Consider the following 22,114-nt stretch of genomic DNA (forward strand, 5'->3'; position numbering starts at 1 on the left):
GCAGACAGTAATGAAGAGCGGGTTAAGATTCACTTACCAAACTAGATGACAAGTTCGGCAAAGGGAGCCTCTAGCGGCAGGCATCTCTCGCTGGGCTAAATAGATTGTGAATGTAATTGGCGGCCGCAGGATTGCACGCTCGCCGAGAGTGAGGAGGAGTGCGGCTTGTGCGTGAGGTCATCACGCATGCCGCTCCTACCGGAAGTTTAGGCAGCGCCATTTTGAAAGAGGTCGCCTTATAGGCTACCATTGTATTTGCCAGTCCTATGTTTTCAATGGACTGAATTTCGTGAAATGCTAAGTAATGTATTTTTATCACCACTACATGGCAGCATAGGATTAGAAATAGAATTTTTTCATGAATGAGTTAGAGTTTGCAATGGTTGCTACAGAAATTAGAAGATTCGTGTTGGAATGTAAAAATATTTATTTATGCCATGTTATTCTGTAAATAAGAGGTGATAAGGGTATTTTTATATGAGGAATATTAAGGGAGATCAGTAAATAGTTTAATGGTAAACGGTTATTATATTAGCTTTAATGGGGTGATGATGGCGATGTGGTGTCTAATAGAGAGGAGTGGATGTGTTGTTATTGGGGACATATAGAGAAATATTGCAAAATATGTATAGGGTTGTGAGTGAGTGTAAATACATATACCTCATGATTACATGGTGTGAGGATGAGAGTGTGGCAATTAAAAGGATAGGGAAGTGGGGGAAGTGGTGCGGAAGGAGGGGGTGAGTAGGGGAGCATGGAGAAAAAAATTTGGTGGTATGACCTAAAGGAGGGGTAATGATAAAAAGATGAAGGTGAAGGAAGGTGTAAAGCTATAGGTAGTGTTGGCAGAAAACGTAGGTAGCTTGGGGGAGGGATCAGAAATTATGTTCCAGGCACGCATTTAGCCCTTCTGGTTTAAGTGTTCTAAGATTGAAGATCCAATTCGTCTCCCGTGCTCGCAATCGAGCCATCCGTTCTGTAAGGTTATCTGGGATGTGTTCAATTGGTGTAAAAATGAAGTTTTGAATTTGAATCATAATGTTCTGCAAAGTGCCTGGATAGGCTATGTTTAGGGTATGCTTTGTTAGTATTTCTTTTATGTTGTCTGTTGGCTTGTTCTGCCAACGTATTGCTTGTCACAAGGACAAGTTATCAAATAGATAACATATGTTGTGTTACAACTGAAAGATTGGTGAATATTGAATATTTCATGTGCAATATTACATGTGAAGGAGAGAGTACCTGGATGTAGGTATTCACATGCCAGACATTTTTTGGAATTACATCTAAGTATACATGGTCTGTTGTAAGCGAAAGGTTCGTCTGAGGTAAGGGCTCTAGGTTTGCTTGGTGCATGTATGTTTTTTAATGTTTTTGCTCTTCTGAAAACTAGTCTGGGTCTGGCATCCAAGTTTGGGCATAAGTAGGGATCTTTCTGTAGTGTTGTCCAGTGTTTCTTTAAAACTGACCTAATCTTATTGTGATTAGAACAAAAACGGGTGATGAAGGAAGGTTGTGTTGCTATGGTGGGTTTTTCATTTTCACATGTGGATAGAAGAGATACCTGGTCTAGACGTCGCACTCGATTTACCCTTATTGTGCAATCATACCCACTTACCTCACCCGTCTGAGGGGTGGAGACATCTGTCCCCCCTTTTTTTTTTACCAAGGAGAGCGACCGCATACAGGTCCCTAGGGACCACCCTGAGTGGAGTTGGGTTTGTTGTCTCCACCTGCTTCCTGTGGACGGTTGCCCCTCTGCAATCCACCTTTGTGAGTAGTGTCTTACTTTTATTACGTTCTATTGTTGTTATTGACATACTACACCATTGGGCTCCCACTTTTGTCTCCTGTATCTTTTCACTAGAGGGTGTTTTTGACACCCACATCCCACTACGTTACCTTGTCATGGTGAGGAAGCTTGCGTATCACAATGAAGCAATGAACCTATATGAGTGTGTAGGGGGCACACCCAAGAGGAGAAGGTCGTTGCTTCATTGTGGACAGTCCAAATTTGATCGATCGGCTGCTTAAGTTTTGGCAAAACCTTTGGTCACCTCAGGTGATCATTCAATACAGCCTAGTAGGCTAACACTGGGCCCACACTGCAAAACCATTGTTTTCTGGGTCACTTTACGGTCATTCACTTCAAGCACTTTATTTTCATTGTGTAACACAACAAAATTACTTTTCATTGAGCTACCTCAGCCCGACCATAGGGGCTGGAAAACCTTCATGGCCTGCACTCTCGCCAACCTGTGCACATTAGCACGGCAACCACTACACAAAGACTGCGGCCAAGAGGACTAACGTTTAAGTCCTGAGAGTCTCAACTATTAACAACTCTTTGCGGTGCGTTAAATGCCGAGTTTGGTCTGCCAGAGTTTTGTCTGTCAGTGTGAAGCTGGCATAACCCTTACATTACCACTCTGGACATTTTAAAGCAGCCTGTTTCCTCAAATGTGGAAATGTACTGTGATTTCTGCCCTTTAGGGATTAAAACCTGACTGCGTCAACGTAATTTTTGGTGGAACTTTTGGCATGGATCCCCCTCCACCATGCCCCTGTCCATGTGTTAGAGCCTTTGAAACAAGTTTTCCGTCACTTTTGTTGCCAGAAACAGTCTTTGTAGTTTGGGAATTTGGTCTGCCCGCTGAAGTCTATGGAGGTTTGCCAGGTTTGTGCAAATCTGAACTTTTACAGCAAGTTTGGATTTGACATTTGTGAATCCAAAATCTGATGTTTGCGACATCTCTAAATAAGGATTCTATTGAATTTACGAGCTGGGGAAAAAGATTTACCCAACAGCATGAATATAGGGTCCAGGGGATAGTTACTGTATCTCTAGAACTTGAAAAATAAGATTCTGGATCTTCTACCAGAAGGGGGTTAAAATGGGGCTTGAGTGTCCCCTTAACCACTTGAGGACCACAGTCTTTCTACCCCTTAAGGACCAGGCACTTTTTTTTTCCCATTAAGACCACTGCAGCTTTCACGGTTTATTGCTCGGTCATACAACCTACCACCTAAATGAATGTTCCCTCCTTTTCTTGTCACTAATACAGCTTTCTTTTGGTGCTATTTGATTGCTGCTGCTAGTTTTACTTTTTATTATATTCATCAAAAAAAGACATGAATTTTGTCAAAAAAAATGATTTTTTTAACTTTCTGTGCTGACATTTTTCAAATAAAGTAAAATTTCTGTATAACTTTTTGTCCTAATTTATTTTGCTACATATCTTTGATAAAAAAAAAAAAAAAAAAAAAACTATTCAGTGTATATTTATTGGTTTAGGTAAAAGTTATAGCATTTACAAACTACGGTGCAAAAAGTGAATTTTCCCATTTTGAAGCATCTCTGACTTTTCTGACCAACTGTCATGTTTCATGAGGTGCTAAAATTCCAGGATAGTATAAATACCCCCCAAATGACCCCATTTTGGAAAGAAGACACCACAAAGTATTCACTGAGAGGCATGATGAGTTCATAGAAGATTTTATTTTTTGTCACAAGTTAGCGGAAAATGACACTTTGAGACAAAAAAAAAAAAATAAATTTCCATTTCTGCTAACTTGTGACAAAAAAAATGAAATCTGCCACGGACTCACCATGGCCCTCTCTGAATACCTTGAAGTGTCTACTTTCCAAAATGGGGTCATTTGTGGGGTGTGTTTACTGTCCTGGCATTTTGGGGGGTGCTAAATTGTAAGCACCCCTGTAAAGCCTAAAGGTGCTCATTGGACTTTGGGCCCCTTAGCGCAGTTAGGCTGCGAAAAAGTGCCACACGTGGTATTGCCGTACTAAGGAGAAGTAGTATAATGTGTTTTGGGGTGTATTTTTACACATACCCATGCTGGGTGGGAGAAATATCTCTGTAAATGACAATCTTTGGATTTTTTTCTACACACAATTGTCCATTTACAGAGAGATTTCTCCCACCCAGCATGGGTATGTGTACAAATACACCCCAAAACACATTATACTACTTCTCCTGAGTACGGCGATACCACGTGTGGCACTTTTTTGCACCCTAACTGCGCTAAGGGGCCCAAAGTCCAATGAGTACCTTTAGGATTTCAAGGGTCATTTTGAGACATTTGTTTTCAAGACTACTCCTCACAGTTTAGGGCCCCTAAAATGCCAGGGCAGTATAGAAACCCCACAAATGACCCCATTTTAGAAAGAAGACACCCCAAGGTATTCTGTTAGGAGTAGGGTGAGTTCATAGAAGATTTTATTTTTTGTCACAAGTTAGCGGAAAATGACACTTTGTGGGAAAAAAAACTATAAAAATCAATTTCCGCTAACTTGTGACAAAATATAAAATCTTCTATGAACTCACCATACTCCTAATGGAATACCTTAGGGTGTCTTCTTTCTAAATTGGGGTCATTTGTGGGGTTCCTATACTGCCCTGGCATTTTAGGGACCTTAAACCGTTAGAAGTAGTCTTGAAAACAAATGTCTCAAAATGACCCTTGAAATCCTAAAGGTACTCATTGGACTTTGGGCCCCTTAGCGCAGTTAGGGTGCATAAAAATGCCACAAGTGGTATCCCCGCACTAGGGAGAAGTAGTATAATGTGTTTGTGGTGTATTTTTACACATACCCATGCTGAGTAGGAGAAATATCTCTGTAAATGGACAATTTTTTTATTTTTTTACACACAATTGTCCATTTACAGAGATATTTCTCCCACCCAGCATGGGTATGTGTAAAAATACTCCCCAAAACACATTATACTACTTCTGAGTACGGCGATACCACATGTGTGGCACTTTTTTACACCCTAACTGCGCTTAAGGGGCCCAAAGTCCAATGAGTACCTTTAGGATTTCAAAGGTACTCATTGGACTTTGGGCCCCTTAGCGCAGTTAGGGTGCAAAAAAGTGCCACACGTCGTACTCAGGAGAAGTAGTATAATGTGTTTTGGGGTGTATTTTTACATATACCCATGCTGGGTGGGAGAAATATATCTGTAAATGGACAATTGTGTGTAAAAAAAAAAATCAAAAAAATTGTCACTTACAGAGATATTTCTCCCACCCAGCATGGGTATGTGTAAAAATACACCCCAAAACACATTATACTATTTCTCCTTAGTACGGCAATACCACATGTGTGGCACTTTTTTGCAGCCTAACTGCGCTAAGGGACCCAAAGTCCAATGAGCACCTTTAGGCTTTACAGGGGTGCTTGCAATTTAGCACCCCCCCACTTGCCAGGACAGTTAACAAACCCCACAAATGACCCCATTTTGGAAAGAATACACGCTAAGGTATTCCATGAGGGCCGTGGCGAGTTCATAGAAAATTTTATTTTTTGTCACAAGGTAGCGGAAAATGACATTTTGGGAAAAACAAAACAAAACAACAATTTCTGCTAACTTGTGACAAAAAATAAAATATTCTATGAACTCACTATGCACCTCACGGAATACTTTGGGGTGTCCTCTTTCCAAAATGGCATCATTTGTGGTGTCTGTCCTTGCATTTTAGGGTCTCTGCAATCATTACATGTATGGCCAGCATTAGGAGTTTCTGCTATATTCCTTATATTGGGCATACGGGTAATGCACTCTGGGCTGAAAGGAAAAATGAACGTCAAACAATCAATCAATCAATGTGGATGAATAAATATCTGCCAAAAAAATGTGAAAAAAAAGGGGAAGGCGTCTGCCAGGACATAGGAGCTGCCACCCAAAAACGTCCAAACCCACTCTGCTCGTATGCCCTGGCAAACCCGATTTATCCATTCACACCGATCGATGTGGATGATCAAATCATTGCCAGAGGTCTTTTTTTGATACTAAGTGCTTTCCAAAGCATATGAACCCCAACACCGTTCCTCGGCCCATATACTTCGGCAAACATATCTTTTTGACTGCAGAGGAGAACTCTCGTCCTGCAGCGCTGCATGCACCGATTTTGTGTAACCCGACAGACGCGCAATGTTCTGTCAGGATGCACCATCAGTGCTGCAGCTGGTTAGTCGTTCGCTCGGTCCACCTGGAAGGTTAATGGATGGAAAAAGAGAAAAAAAAAAACAAAAAACAAGCAAGCAGCAAAGCAATTACTTCATTAACATTAATAAACTTAGAACTTTTTTAAACAAAACCTTAACATTGCAAACCAAACATTAACTTTTTTGCTTACCTGTTTTGTTTTTTTTTTGTTTGTTTTTTTCGCACAAATCGTTGTTGTGGCGAAGTACATTACGCATTTTGTCCCAAGTGAAAGGAGAGGTTTCTGGCAGCCCTGTGTATTACGGTCTCTCAAAACCAGATGTTTGGTTTCACACTGCATATTGACATATCCGGTGGGTCGAGCCCACCGCACCGTATCGTCCAAAACAGACCTTCAGGGAATACCGCAAGAGTAGCATTCGACCTAGTAATGAACTGCGTCGCCATAGACTGACATGACTTTGGGGCCGACCGAAATTGCCGCAGAAGCCACGCAGTAACGTAGGCATGCACTAGCGTTAAGTCAAGCACTTCGGGCGTAGGGGGGGACCGCAAAGTGTGACTTTTCGCTAGGCATTTTGCCCTAACGCATCTCAGCAGTGTGAAATAGCACTGAGAGACCCTTGTGTGCCTACCGCTGTGTCTGGAGTTCCCTACTCTCTAATAGTGTACCTGCTCGTGGTACCTCTCAAAACACGCCCCCTAGGCATAGGCCAGGCTGGACAGGGCAGGCGGGACAATAAACAGGAGTGTCACGCCTTGTTCCAGCCCTGCTGCAGACACGACAACTTTTTCTTCGGGTGCGTTGACCTGGGGTACATGGAATCAGATAGGCATAATGCCTTCCATGCAGCCGGCTAGTTGCATCTTGGGGTTGGGCCCGGACACCTCCTGAATACAGGAGTTCCATAGTGATCTGTCTCTGAAATTGAAGAAACGATCCAGTTCTCCCAGCCTTACTGTAGAGAACAAATTTGTTGTAAACTGCCAATTGAATTAGATAAAAAGACACTTTTTTATACCAGCGTCTTGTTTTACGGGAAAGTAAATAGGGCGCTAACCTCTGGTCATTGAAGTCCACCCCTCCCATGTTAGTATTATACTCGTGGACGACAAGGGGTTTTTCGATGACCTCAGTTCGCCGTTGAATTTGGACTGTCGTGTCTGCATGAATGGTGGACAGAAAGTAAACGTCCCTCTTGTCCTTCCATTTCACCGAGAGCAGGTTGTCAGCACTCAAGGCGGCTCTCTGCCCCCGTTGAAGTCTGGTGGTAATGAGCCACTGGGGGAAGCCCCGGTGACTAGGCCGCATGGTGCCACAGCATCGGATTGCTTCTAACTTTAAGTGCTGATAGAGGGCCACTCTTGAGTATTAATTGTCCACATAAAGATGGTACCCCTTCTGGAACAAGGGTGACGCCAAGTCCCACACAACCTTTCCACTGCTCCCCAGGTAGTCAGGGCATCCGACCGGCTCCAATTTAGAGTCTTTTCCCTCATAGACCCTAAAATAAGATGTATAGCCTGTGGCCCTTTCACAGAGCTTATACAGTTTCACCCCATACCGGGCACGCTTGCTTGGGATGTACTGTTTGATGCCAAGGCGCCCGGTAAAACGTATGAGGGACTCGTTTACGCAAATGTCCTGTTCTGGGGTATAAGCACCTGCAAATTTGGATGACAGGTGGTCTATGAGGGGCCGAATTTTGTGGAGCTGGTCAAAAGCAGGGTGGTCACTTCGATGACAGGTTTCGTCATCTTTGAAGTGCAGGAAGCGCAGGATGTTCTCAAATCGTGTCCTGGACATGGCAGCAGAGTACAGGGGAACATGACATGCTGGGTCCGTAGACCAATAAGACCGCAACACATTCTGTTTCATTAGTCCCATGTGTAAGAGAAGGCCCAAAAGAATTTTAATTTCGGAAACTTGGACTGGTTTCCACCGGAAAGGCTGGGCAAGGAAGACATCCTGATTGGCGGTTAGAAATTGTGTGGCTTTACGGTTAGTCTTTGCCGCGACTAGGTCTAAGAGATCCTGGGTGATGAACAGATAAAAAAAGTCTAGGACCGATCCTAGATTATCTGTCTCCACCTGGACTCCAGACTAGGCGGTAAAAGGGGGCAGTACGGGTGTGGCGGTATCAGGGGATTGCCAATTTGGATTTGCCAGCACCTCTGGTAAAGTAGGGGTAGTACGGGCCCGTCTTCTTGGTGGTTGCGACTGGGATCTCACTGCACGTGCCACCGTACCAGTTTCAACTTCCATGCTGGTGCTCGCCACTTCACCAGGGTCTACGGAAGTACTGGTGCTAGGTCCAGGAGATGTTGTGCTGCTGGTGCCTGCCCCACCATGAAATCTCAGACCAGCACTAACACCACTCTGCTGCCCTTGAGGCTGATCTTGCGCCACCTGCGGTCCAACGACATGGGGTGTGGTACGCCTGGCTGTAGCCGGGACCTCAACCTCGTCATCGCTATTGGTCAGTGAGCCACTGCTCAATTCAGGTTCAAACTCTGACCCAGATGATTCATCGAATTGTTCGTCCCAATCGTCCTCATCCGACTGGGCCATGTACCTGAATACCTCATCATCGGAATACCCCTTTTTTGCCATGGTGGATTGCTAAATGTAGGGGGTATTCCTCTGAGACTACCCAGGAAAAAGAGCACCTACCTTGTGAAAGGGAGTATTTGAGAGGTAGAAAGCTGTGGTCACTGAGTTTTTGATTAAAAAAAATCAAAACTGTTGTTTACAGTGCCACAGCTAGTGTACAGTGTTATTTGCAGTGATCAGAAAAAAAAATTTCTGTCACTGCGGTGGGGCGGGCTGAACGCAAGTGCAGGCGAACGATCAGACCTGATCGGGCAAACACTGCGTTTTTTTAGTGGATCCTAGTGACCCTAATAGATCTGACTGCGATCAGTAATGATCACTTACAGATACTATATAGTACCAATGTTGATTAGTGACGGTGATGACGCTAATTAGTGACTGTGGTGCAGTGGGCTGAGCACTAACTGACACTTACAAAGGGGCCTAACTAACTGGCCTAACTGCTAACACTAGTGATACTAAAAAAGTGACAGTTTTCGCTGATCACTGTTTTTAGATCACTAGGATAGTGACAGGGGGGTGGTGGCGAGTGGGGAATCAGAGGCAATCAGAAACAATCACAGGACAATCAAAGCCAATCACGAGAAATCAAAGCCAATCACAGGGCAATCGCGGGACAATCAAAGCCAATCACAGCCAATCACAGGGCAATCAAAGCCAATCACGGGACAATCACAGCCGATCACGGGACAATCACAGCCGATCACGGAACAATCAAAGCCAATCACGGGACAATCAAAGCCAATCACGGGACAATCAAAGCCAATCACGGGACAATCAAAACCGTTCACGGGACAATCAAAGCCGATCACGGGACAATCAAAGCCATTCACGGGACAATCAAAGCCGATCACGGGACAATCAAATACAATTACAGCACAATCAAATACAATGCACTAGGAAGGTGATCTGAGGGCGATCTGAGGGTGAGGAGGGTTGATTAGGTGGCCGCACGGGGCAGACTGGGTCCTGATCTGATGGGTGGCAGACACAGGGGCTGGCGATGGGAGATCAGTGAAGGATTACAGGGGAGAATATATGTAAACAATGCACTGGGGAGGTTATCAGGAGGGAGGGTCTGAGAGAATCTGAGGGTCTGGGTGGGTGATCAGGTGCCCCCAAGGGACAGTTTAGGATCTGCTCTGATGGGTGGTGGTGACAAGGGGTAATAGACAGGTGATAGACAGATGATCAGTGGGTAATGCAGATGTATAAAATTGTATACAGTATACAGGGGATGGTCTGGGGGGGATCTGAGGGTAGGGGGGGTGATCAGGGGACCCTAGGGGGCAGTTAGGGACCTAATCAAAATAAATAGCATCGGCAGATAGTGGCAGGGGGTGATTGATGGGTTTATTGGTGGGTGCTTGTGTGTACACAGGGGTGTGCTGGGGGGGTCCTGAGGGCTGGGGTAGGCGATCGGGGGGTCTGTGGGTTGAAAAACCGGTGTTTTGCTGCTTACTGACAGGGCTGCCTCCTCCTCTGATGGTCGCACGACGAAGAGTGCGGAAGAGGAGGAGGCAGCCTGTATAATACACTTTGTCATGTAAACAAAGTGTATTATACACTTTCTATTGGCCCGATCGGCGCTTTAAAACCCCGCTGCTCCTAATTGGCCGGCGGGGTATCGCGCCAGATGGACGGGGCCTTTTGCCGGCAGCAGCGCGCGTCATCAATGACGCGATCGCTGGCCGGTGAAGCCTTAAGGACCCGCCGCCGTTCGGCGTTTTGCGGTCCTTAAGGCGTCCACTTGGCAGCCGCCCATCGGCTGTGGGCGGTCGGTAAGTGGTTAAGCCCACAGTCTTGCCAACAAAGCTCAGAGGTTCCAGGAAATATACGGGAGAGCAAAGCAGGGGTCAGGTACCATCTGAGTAGTATTTTATAAATGTTTTCCTTGATTTGTACACACATTGATGAATCTTTAGCATACTGCCATATGGATTCCCAGTCCTCAATAGAGATACGTTGAGACAGGGCAGATTCCCATTTAGTCATGTAGTCATGAGCTGGGGTCGAGTAGTAAGATTTCGCAGAAAGAAGGGTGTAAATCTGGGTCCATCCAAATCCATTTTTGGTGGTCCTTTTGAATACATGGATCCTCAAAGGCCGTAATACGGCTTATCTCTGAGAATCTAGGTACTAAGGACCTCAAAAAAATGAGATTTGGTTGAATTTGAGAAAAAGTTTAGGCGAGGAGGAAACTCGATAACATATTTGTTCATAGGTTATGAAGGCTACTGTCCTTAAATGTTTTTTCTTTGCACAGCCCTTAGTGAATGCAGGCCAGTACCAGATCATGCAGTGGAGTAGTTTTCCCAATAATTCAAGCTCATACTACTCTGTGGGCAATGATCATGTAGGATACACAAGGAGTTAGGTCCCTGCCAAAGGTTAACAATCTAAATGGAATGGTTACCAATCTAAAGGACACAAAAGGAGGGGATAGCAAGAGATCAGTGGCTGCATAGGTTTGTAGTGTATTGAGCGGTATAAAGCACATGGAGACAGCAGTTCAATACATTTTTAAATGTTATTTCTGCTGAAATTTAAGATTGGTATCGGCTGCATATCAATTTTCTGCTTTATGTCTGTCATTGTCCTGCTTGTGGCATACCTAACATAATTTATTAGATCTGAACGCAGACTCCTAATGATAGTGTATGTATAGATAGTATAATCAAAATTTGTTGTAATTTTGTGTTTGTGGTTACATCACGTTTTTTCTTTGGCATTTTTTTTCTATCAAAAAAGTCTGGAAATTATGGTAAATATTGCTGATATTCAAGCAATTTTACTTTTATACATGGAAATATGAATGTTTAGCTTTTCTGCCCATCCACAATTAGGCCCAGTGCACACCAAAACCGCTAGCAGATCCGCAATATGCTAGCGGTTTTGGGAGCTGATTTCAGAGCGATTCTAGGTATGTTTAGAGAGGTTTTCTAAACATACCTAGCGGTTTTGGGTGCGTTTTTGTGAAGCAGATTACACATATTGTTACAGTAAAAGCTGTTACTGAACAACTTCTGTAACAAAAACGCCTGGCAAACCGCTCTGAATTAGCGTTTTTCAGAGCAGTTTGTGTTTTTCCTATACTTTACATTGAGGACGAAACGCTTCCGAAAACCGCAAACGCGCAGCAGGAGGCGCGTTTGCGGCTTGGCAAAAACCTCAAACCGCCGGTGTGCACCATCCCATTGCAATACATTAGCCAAGCGTTTTTACAGGCGGATGCGGCCGGCGGATCGCTCCAAAAACCGCTTGGTGTGCACTGGGCCTTAGTCTGTCTTTGTCCAATCCATGCTTTCTTTCCATATCCAGTATAGATAGATAGATATTTTCAAACTATGTAACAATTCACAAAATGAACCAGTATTACTTAAACTAGATTACAACTAATCTTCTACAATTGTAATAGACTACCTTACAGTGGGGACTGTAGCTTGAATTTAACTGTTCAGGGCTTAAAGAGACCCTGAGCGGTGTACTAAAAAAAAGAGAACTCGACTTCCCTGGGGCTTCCTCCAGCCCAGTGTAGCCCACGAGGTCTCCGGCATCCACCTGGCCCCCTCCGCAGTCCCCCTGGTGGCTCCGGTAATGCACCAACTTCGGGTGAAGTCCTGTGTGCTCACCCCTGCTGCGTACCTGTCGCGTCATCAGCCCGGCCACTGTAAGAGTTTTGCGCATGCTCGGTTCTCTAAAGACAGAACCGCAAATGCGCAGGACTGTTATGGCTGCAGGCGTGATGACACGACGGGTGAACAGTGGGGGCGAGCATGCGCAACTTCACCCAAAGTCGACGGATTACCGGAGCTGCCAGCGGGACCGCAGAAGTGGCCAGGAGGATGCTGGAGACCTCACGGGCTACAGTGGGCTGGAGGAAGCCCAAGGTTAGTCCAGTTTTTTATTTTTTAGGACACTGCTCAGGGTCTCTGTTTTTAGTAGAAAGTATTTTCAGGAGTCATGAAAGGTTATGACGAGAGTCACCATAATAAACTTCCCTTTGACATTTTAGAGTCAACTGGGAGTGTGTGTTTCAGCAGTAGAGTTGGTCAATTATTATTATTATGGAAAGGTTATACATATGTTGTTTTTAATTTAGGTTAGGCCACTTGCCCGGAGGTCTGCCTCACCGTGGTGCTAGTGTCCAGTATATTATACATTGCATACAAACTATAGTGGAAGCCAAAGTTCCTCCATAGTATAATAAATGTAGCATTTGTTTTGGACGCAGGGCATGCATTTTCAGCCTAATAGAGGTGGTGCATGCCTGAGCGATTAACCAGTCAATTGCAGCATGTTTTTAGGGATGCGCAACCTCCTCCCTTTCCATAATTTTGCTAGTATGTAACTACCAGGTTAGCTGCTCCCAGTCTGTATTCCTGAGTTTCCCGTTTGCATGTTAAGTAATAGTTATGCATATGATTTGCATCTGAATTAAATGCGAAGTGTGCAGATAGCTTATTATAGGTGCTGCACATGTGAGCTGTTGGTCATTTCAGATGCAGCAATTATTATTATTATTTAGCATTTTATATAGCGCTGACATCTTCCACAGCACTTTACAGAGAGTACAGTCTTGTCACTGGAAAGCAAATAATTCCAGCTAGGATGCAGATTGGAGCTGGACTAATCAAATGTTCTGCCTGCCATTTTTGATTGACCCATTTCTAAGCTGCATACAATTTGCATTCAATTTGCATGCAACCTGTCCTCACTCCAGCTCCAATCCTCACATTTCCCCTGAAGCTTTTCAACTTGCCACTATAGCTCCAGGCTCCGTTCGGTCACATACGGTAAATGAATCTGATAACAAAAAGTCTTGAGCTCTGGAGACGCAAAGAGAAAGTAGCAATGGTTTCAAGTACGCATTGAACATGTGCTCTGCATGTTTGTGCTACGGTCAAACATTGGGGGCCACTGTCTATAGGCAGACCCATATTTTTTGAGGGGTGGACAGGGGCTTTTTTTAAATTGGCTTAACCACAAGTTTATACGGTAACTATTAGGCCTCTTTTCTTCAAGCAGCTCAAGGCAATGATTTTACAACCTGTCAGCTGCTCCAGTCCATCGTCTGGGCTCTTGCTAGCGCACACCATGGACAGTAGACAGGCCGCTCCTCCATGAATTTGTGTCAATGCGCAAGTGGGACATGAGAAGTTTTTTGCTGCCGTATAGCGGTGCCGTGTGTCAAATGTGACATGCGCTATGTTACCGAATGCTACCATTCAGTTGCATGTACTTTAAGTCGAATGGTGCTTGTGGCTGTCAGTTCAGCGGCTGGGCTGCTCGACAAACGACCAGTTCAGCCGTCTGTGGAAAAGAGGCCTTATAGATCTGATGGGGATGGGGAGAGGTGCACAGGAAGACACATGGGGAGAGGTGCACAGGAAGAGACATGGGGAGACTGACACAGGAGGACACATGGGGACACATTAATGTTTTCACTGCATGCACATTACACATTGTTAGCCCTTAGATATCATTTAACAGTGTAAAGGCCGCTCTATATATGTCTATTTTAGTACAGCTAAATTATCTGACTGATATTAATCATTTACCTGAATTTGCCATCCAATATTAACAGACATTTGATGGAATATCACTTAAATCACTGGCTCCAGGATACCTGCACATCCATACACACACACACCCCACGTGGTTGCCTAGTAACGTGGGCAAGTGTGTGACATCACACATGTGCCCTGTTACTCCGGCAACCACGTGGGGCGCGTCTATGGACTAAGAAATGCGCCCAGAGCAAGCGGAGGACAAGCAGCGGCCATGGACAGTTAATGTATAGTGCACTGGGCACCAGGGGGTCACATTAAGGGGGACAGCATCAGGGGTCTGGTCGTGTTTTGTCGCTTGTCCCGATATTGCACACAGTTACCGCCATGCACATAATCGTGCAAGTCAGCCCGACATCTTGCAGCATGTCTGATCGACTAATGTGACCAATTTCAGCCCAAAGTTGGTCGCATTGTCGATCAGGCATGCACTTGGTGGCACAGATTTTCAGTCGTTTCCAATTATAATAATCAAATTGGATGGTCGAATCCGCCGCCAAGTCGCCTTATGTATGGCTACCTTTATGGTTTACTGATCTAATTAACCTCCCTGGCGGTATGATTATTTCTGGATTGTAGGGTCTTTTCTGAATGCTTCAGATCCTAAAACCAGGAAAAAATTAAAAAATAATGCCAGCAGCAGCTCCTGCCCTCACTCACCTTCCTGGGCTCCAGCGCTGCAATTTTTCCTCCGTCCTCTGGGTGGTGCTGTAACTCTGTAGTGAGATCAATGATGTCGATCTCACCAGAGTGATTCGAAGCCTCAACGGAGAGGAAGTAGAATGGCTGCCCGCATCTGGATCCCCCAGGAGGTGGATAAAAACGTCCGCTGCGCTCCATTGCTTTGCATTGAGCTCCTGTCTGGTAGCCTGAGTGTAGCTCAGGGTTTACCGCCAGGGAGGTTAATGCTGTGTCTTCCTTTGGGTCTAAGACCTCTTCCATAGACTATCTAGACAATTCAAAAGGAAGAAAAAATTATCTAATACAATTACCAATGTCCTGTTTATTGATAACACGTATTATAAAAAGCAATTACTAAAAGGACCAGAAGTCCTACACATCTAGGGGTACAGAAGCCTCCTATTACCATCAGTATTACAGTCAGGTCCATAAGTATTGGGGCATCAACACAATTCAAAAATGTTTGACTCTATACACAACCACAGTGGATTTGAAATTAAATGAACACGACGTGCGTTAACTGCAGACTGTCAACTTTTAGGGTATTTGCATCCAAATCAGATGAACGGTGTAGGAATTACAACGAAGGACCATGTGATGGATATCCAACAAGAATGATAATTCATGTGCTATAATCGGCCTCACTGATTATTTTGAACTGGCCGGTTTATTATCTCATTCAATAATTTGAAAACAACTAATACTGATGCTAATAGGAGGTGTGGCCTTTCTGTACCCTCTAGATGTGCAGGACTTCTGGTCCTTTTAACCACTTCTACTGAGGGATTTTCCCCCTTGCTGACTAGAGCAATTGTCACATTTAAGCGCTCCTCCATTTCATTCCCCAATAACTTTTTCAGTACTTATTACAATTAAATGATCTATATCGTGTTTTTTTTCGCCACCAATTAGGCTTTTGGGTGATGATATTTGTTTTCAGTAATTCATTTATTTGTTATGCATTTTAAAGGGAAAAACAAGGCAAAAATGAAAAAACATTTTTTTTCTCCAATTCCATCCCCAATATTGTAGATAAAACCATCACATTTCAATTCCCCATTTGTCCTGGTGATCACAACATTTACATCATGTTCCTAGTATAATGTATGGTGACAAATGTTCTTGGTTTTCTCATTGTACTATATCAGTAATTACAAGCTCTTATCTGCAAATATAACAGTAACACGCCATACCATAAATATTTAAGAAGTTGAGTCCCTAAAGTAATTGTTTAGGTATTCTCTTTTCAATTCTGACACTTTTTTTTACAAGTGTTTTATTTTGGTGCAGAGTATATGAAAATAACAATTTTCACTTTGGCACTAAAAAAATTCATATGACATATGCCCTAGCTCTCAAAGACCCCAAAACTATTTTCTTGCTTGTCACTTGTCACGGTTAAACTGATACCCTATATACATAATCAGATAGCTTTTTGGGCATACAGCAGACTGTTATCCACAAGTAGCATCAATGGATTTTTCAAGGCCATTTTTTGTACCAAAAGTAATAGTCATTATTTTTTTTGCAAAGCCCATGGAGTGTGGAACAATCAAGAAAAGCCATAAATGTCACCATTCTGAAAACTAGAGACCCAGGCCTACACAGATTTACATATTTTGTAGCATTTGGGCTTATGCGGTTTTGCTGAAATTGCCCCCTAACTTTGAAAATTGTACTTTTTAGTTTTTTTTTCACTTTGGCGTTTAAAAAAAAATAAAATTCACATGACATAGACCTCAGCTCTCAAAGACGCCAAAATCTATTCTCTGGCTTGTCACGGTTAAAATGATACCTTATCACCACATGTAGCACCAATTGATTTTTCAAGGCCATTTTTTGTACGAAAAGTAAAAAATCAGTCTTTATTAGCAAAGCCCACCATTTTGAAAACTAGAGACCCCAGCCTACTCAAGTATACATATTTGGACTTATGCGGTTATGCTGAAATTTCCCCGTAACTTTAAAAATTTGGAACAGTGCAATTTAAGTTTTTTCTTTATTTCAAAAAATCACGTTATCATTTATTTTATTATTTATTTATTGTACTTATAAAGCACCAATATATTATGCAGCGCTGATCATCATGAGGACTTTTGTTCAGTAACATTTGAGTTATGCTCTAATCAATCATGGTTGATGATTGAAAGATGATGCGGTGGCTGGATAGTGTAATGGTTAAGGGCTCTGCCTCTGACACAGGAGACCTGGGTTCGAATCTCGGCTCTGCCTGTTAAGTAAGCCAGCACCTATTCAGTAGGAGACCTTGGGCAAGTCTCCCTAACACTGCTACTGCCTATAGAGCGCGTCCTAGTGGCTGCAGCTCTGGCGCTTTGAGTCCACCAGGAGAAAAGCGCGATATAAATGTTCTGTTTGTTTTGTTTGTTGTTTGATGCTGACTGCCACTTGCATCCACTATTTAGGAAAGTCAAAGGGAAATATAATATGCCTAATAATTTGAACCATGGTGTAGATGCATTTGGGTCACATATTTCAAGACAGAAATTTTAGTTGTGAAAGCTTCATTTAGCACAGTCATATTTAGAAGGCAACTAAAGCTAGAGTGATATGAAGGCTGCCATATTTTTTCCATTTTAGGCAATATCCATTGCCTGAGCATCCAGCTGATCGTCTGCTTTTAATACTTTTAGCCATAGACCCTGAACAAGCATATGCATATGTTTTTGACATTATTTTCAGTTCTGACGAGATTAGCTGCATGCTTGTTTCTGTTGTTATTCAGACACTACTGCAGACTAATAGATAAGCAAGGCTTCCAGGCAACTGGTATTGTTTAACCACTTAAAGACACTGAAGCGGAAAAAAAAAATGATATATTGAATTGGTTGTGTAGTACGGATAATTACTAGAAGATTATTAGCAAAGAAAATATTCTCATTTTTATTTTCAGTTATATATTGTGTTTTATAACATTGCATCATTCTTTAATATTTGCAGTTTACACACTACTCAGCATTCTAAATGATTTTTTTCAGAGCAGTTTTGTGAACTATTGACCTGTCCTCTGGCAGAGAAAAATAAAATTCTTCACTGATAGCTGAGATAATAAACTTCAGAAGACAGCCCTCTCTGCGACTTTAAAAGTCATAGAGCTTAATGGCTTTTTTGCATAGAGATAACTGGAGTTTCTTAACTCTTTCTGTACTGGAAACAATTAGACTTATGTCTCTGATCCTAATGTTTTATTTCTTAGCTGTACTACACATACAAATCATTATATCCCAAAAAAAATTTCCGCTTCAGTGTCTCTAAGTATCAGCGCTCTCTGCCCCCTTAAGGACCAGAGACCGCTGGTACAAGAACGATGGAATCCCAACAAATCGCCGCGCATACCTGCCAGAACCGCCATCACCGCCGCTCGCCGGGATCCCCTAGGACATAGACTCTGCCGTCTCTACGACGGCAGAGTCATGTGAGCTGGTCAGAAGCCGCTTTCTTTGGCTCCTGACCATGTCTATCAATGTAAGCCAATGGGAGCGCCTTACATTGATACACAGCCAGGAGCCAATGAAATCTGCTCCTGACCGGCTCACATTGCTCTGCCGTAATAGAGACAGGCAGAGCCTGTAAGATGCGTCAAGAAACGTCGGGTTTGAGCAGCACGATTGGCGGGGAGCGACGGAAACGGCGAATGCGCGCTGCGGACGATGATTGAAATCTATGCCCTGCCAGCCAGGAGCCCTCCAAAACAGGGCTTAGATTTCAATCACTGCGGCAATAAAGTAGTTAAAAGGAAATACAGATTTATTTTTTTTTGTTCAGTCGCTACCAGATGGATTAACCTGCATAGCAGATGGATTAAATGCCAGGTGGGATTTATATTTGATCTATTGATCTACTGACCTTTGCTCTTTTAAGTAATACACATTGAATTCCTTTTAATAATTGCTGTGTAATAAATTTTGTTTTAACAATCAAGATCTATTCACTTTTTGTACAATTTTGATGTCTCATTAAAATGATGTAAGGTCTGCGAGGGACACACCTGTGGGTGTGTCTCTAGCTATAAAGGTGTGAGCAAATGTTTGTATATTTGGTCTATGAGTAAGGACATTGTTGTCCGAAACATGTCAGCCTTTTACTTCTGTCTTGTGGTTGCTCAATAAAATCATTTGGATGCCATCCGTCGGAGAGTGTAGATATTCCTTTTTCTTCTGGCATTGCTGTTTGAATCCTGCACCTCAACGCGAGGAGAGAGAGTGTAACGGTGTTTCTTATACTTTGTTTGAACTCGGTCGCTATTCAGTCGTGTCCGACTCTTTGCGACCCCATGAGCCACAGCCTGCCAGGGGCAACTATGGCTCTCCAAACTTTTCCAAGCTGATGTTTGTTGTTTCCATGATACTATATAGCCATCTCATTATTTGCCGTCCCCTCCTCCTTTTGCCCTTGGTCTTTCCCAGCATCAGGGTCTTCTCTGAGTCCTGCCTTCTCTTTGTGTGTCCAAAGTATTTAAGCTTCAGCATTGCTCCTTCCAACAGGCGGGGTATATTTCTTTAAGTATTGACTGATTGGATCTTCTTGCAATCCAAGGGACTCTAAACATTCTTCTCCAGCACTACAATTTAAAGGTGTCAATTATTTGGTGCTCAGCCTGCCTTATGGTCCAACTCTTACAACCATACATTATTACTAGAAAAAAAACATGGTTTTGACTATATAAACCTTTGTTAACAAGGTGACATCTTTTTATTACACTGTCCCAAATGTGTCGTTGCTTTCCCATCACGGATTAAACGTCTTTTAAATACATGGCTGCATTCTCCGTCTGGAGTGATTTTTGAGTTCAAGAATACATACTGCTTCCATTTCTTACTCAAAGAATATAAATTATTTTGGGTATTTTCTTACTTGCTGGTTGTTTAAAAGGCATTTTATGATAAGGGCCATACGCAATTGACTTTTTCACCTAAGTTATCTCCTAGGAGATATGTAACCTGCATATTGTACTCTGGCTGTAGGAGAGGAGTAAAGGGCTTGTATCCAATTAATGAATGGAGAGCCAAGACCCCAGCGAAGCAATACAAAATGTAAATAGTCCCATGAGAGGGTATCGAATGCCTTATATATATCAAGGGTGAGACATACTCCTAGGATACTTCTGGCTCTCAAGTATTCAAATACTTGAATAGCTCAAAATACAGCATCTGTGGCTTGCCGGCCAGGGACAAAGCCCACTTGGTCCTTGTGTATCATATTATGAAGAAAAGCATTTAGGCTCGTGGCTAAGATTTTGCTCAGTAATTTCACATCGACATTTAAAAGAGATATGGGCCTAAAGTTATTAACGTAAATTGGGTCTGAATCTGACTTAAGGCTCGTACACACGCTTGATTTTATGGAACGACAGGTCCATCAGACCCTCCCGCTGGGCGGGCGTTCCAGCGACAGTCCAGCGTGTGTACAGTCTGTCAGGCAGACTGATAAGGCTGTTTCTGAACGATCCGCGCAGCGGGAGGGTCTGACGGACCCGTCGTTCCATAAAATCAAGCGTGTGTACGAGCCTTTAGGCAGCATAGCGATATCCGCTTGGAGGGAGATTAGATTAGGGGAACAGCCCTCTCTGTATTCATTAAGTTTGTTTCAATAGTGGAGCTACAGTAGGTGCAAATGTTTTGTAGAATAGGGGTGAAAAACCATTTGGGCCAGGGGTTTTGGAGGATTTTAGAGATTTAATTGCTACCAGGACTTCTTCAGTGCCGATTTCAGAGGATACATTTTCAATTACTTCTGGAGATGGGTAGGGAAGTTGTATGGGGGCAAAATAGGCTTCCAGGCTGGATGGGTCTGGGCGGCCATTGGATTTGTATAGATTCTGGAGAAACTCTTGAAAGAGGGAATCTATTTTATGAGGGTCAGCTTTAGGCAGATGGGAAGGGCTACAAACCCATAGGGTTGGGGGTTTATAGCTGCGGTTTTTCAGTTTGTTAGCCAGGAGGGTGTGTGGTTTATTAGCCCAGCGATAGTATGTATTTCTCTGCCACCTGAGATGTTTTTCTACATTCTCGCTAAGCATAGCATCTAACTGTGTGCATAGCCTGTCTCTAGCTAACTTTAATGTAAACACAGCTTGCAATTCACCAAAGGAAGCTACTCAGGAATGATCAGGAAACATCTACCCACAACTGCTGTCAGCGTGTGACAGGTTCAACTAGTGTAAAAAGAGGAAGAGCAGGATGACAGAAATAGACAGGAACTATGAGAAGTAGTCAGTAGCCCAGATCTGTATATAAATCCTTTTGCTGTAACTAGCTCCATGGTGACATCCATCTATGTCAGCGTTTCTTCTTGGTGTATTCTATTCTTCATACTTCCCTTCATAATTAAAGCCCATGTGCCCTCCCCTGTGTACTCTGATGTCCCTGTCCTCTTTCTGCCTTCCTATGTCCTGGGTTTATACCGCTGCAGCCATACACTCCGAAGGAATAGGAAGTGACAGGAACATCTACCAATCGGGCCGCATCGCTGCCGAGTCCTCCTGTGCCGTCATCTTCCTTCCCTCCTTAACTAGAGCACGTGTCCTCCCCAGTGTACTCGGATGCCCCCTTCTGTGTCCACATCCTCTTGCCGCCTTCCTTTGTCCTGGTACATAATAATACTTGCTGCAGCCACGTGCTCCGATCACTAGGAAGTGCCAGTAGCCATCTACCAATCAGGCGGGGGACACTGGCCCAGACCGCCAATCACGGCTGTTTGCTGCTGCCTTTTTAATAGGAAGTGCTGCTCTCGAGGGAGGGACGACGGCTCTGTGCACAGAGTGCAGTGATTGGTCCCAATGAGGGAGCCTTGGTCCCGCCCTCGAAACCAGAGCTTCCTATTAGGAAGACAGCAGCAAGCAGTAAACAGCCGTGAGTGGTGATTGGCAGTGCCCCCTGCCTGATTGGTAGATGGCTTCTGGCACTTACTAGTGATCAGAGCACATGGCGGCAGCAAGCATCGTTATGTAATGGGACATAGGAAGGCGGCAAGAGGACAGGGACATAGGAGTACACTTGGAAGGACACATGACGGAAGGAAGATGACGGCACAGGAGGACCCGGCAGCGCCGCTGCCTGATTGGTAGATGCTCCCGGCACTTGATATTGATCAGAGAGCGTGGCTGCAGCAAATAGCAGTATGTACCCAGAACATAGGAAGGCGGAAACACATAGGTGCCAGTCCGAATATGATTCAGAATATAAGACCCACTGACTACACACACACACACTCACACACACACTCACACTCACACACACACACACACACACACACACACTCACACA

The 22,114-nt window shown here is 43.7% G+C and overlaps 1 protein-coding gene across 2 annotated transcripts in view; it reads left to right on the forward strand.

Moving 5' to 3' along the window:
* LOC137546849 (C4b-binding protein alpha chain-like) overlaps positions 1-22,114 on the forward strand; it is an 865,201-nt gene that overhangs the window by 176,332 nt on the left and 666,755 nt on the right. The gene's annotated exons all lie outside the window — the stretch shown is intronic.

This window comes from Hyperolius riggenbachi, chromosome 2 (genome assembly GCF_040937935.1).
Source record: "Hyperolius riggenbachi isolate aHypRig1 chromosome 2, aHypRig1.pri, whole genome shotgun sequence".
Taxonomy (NCBI): Eukaryota; Metazoa; Chordata; class Amphibia; order Anura; family Hyperoliidae; genus Hyperolius; species Hyperolius riggenbachi.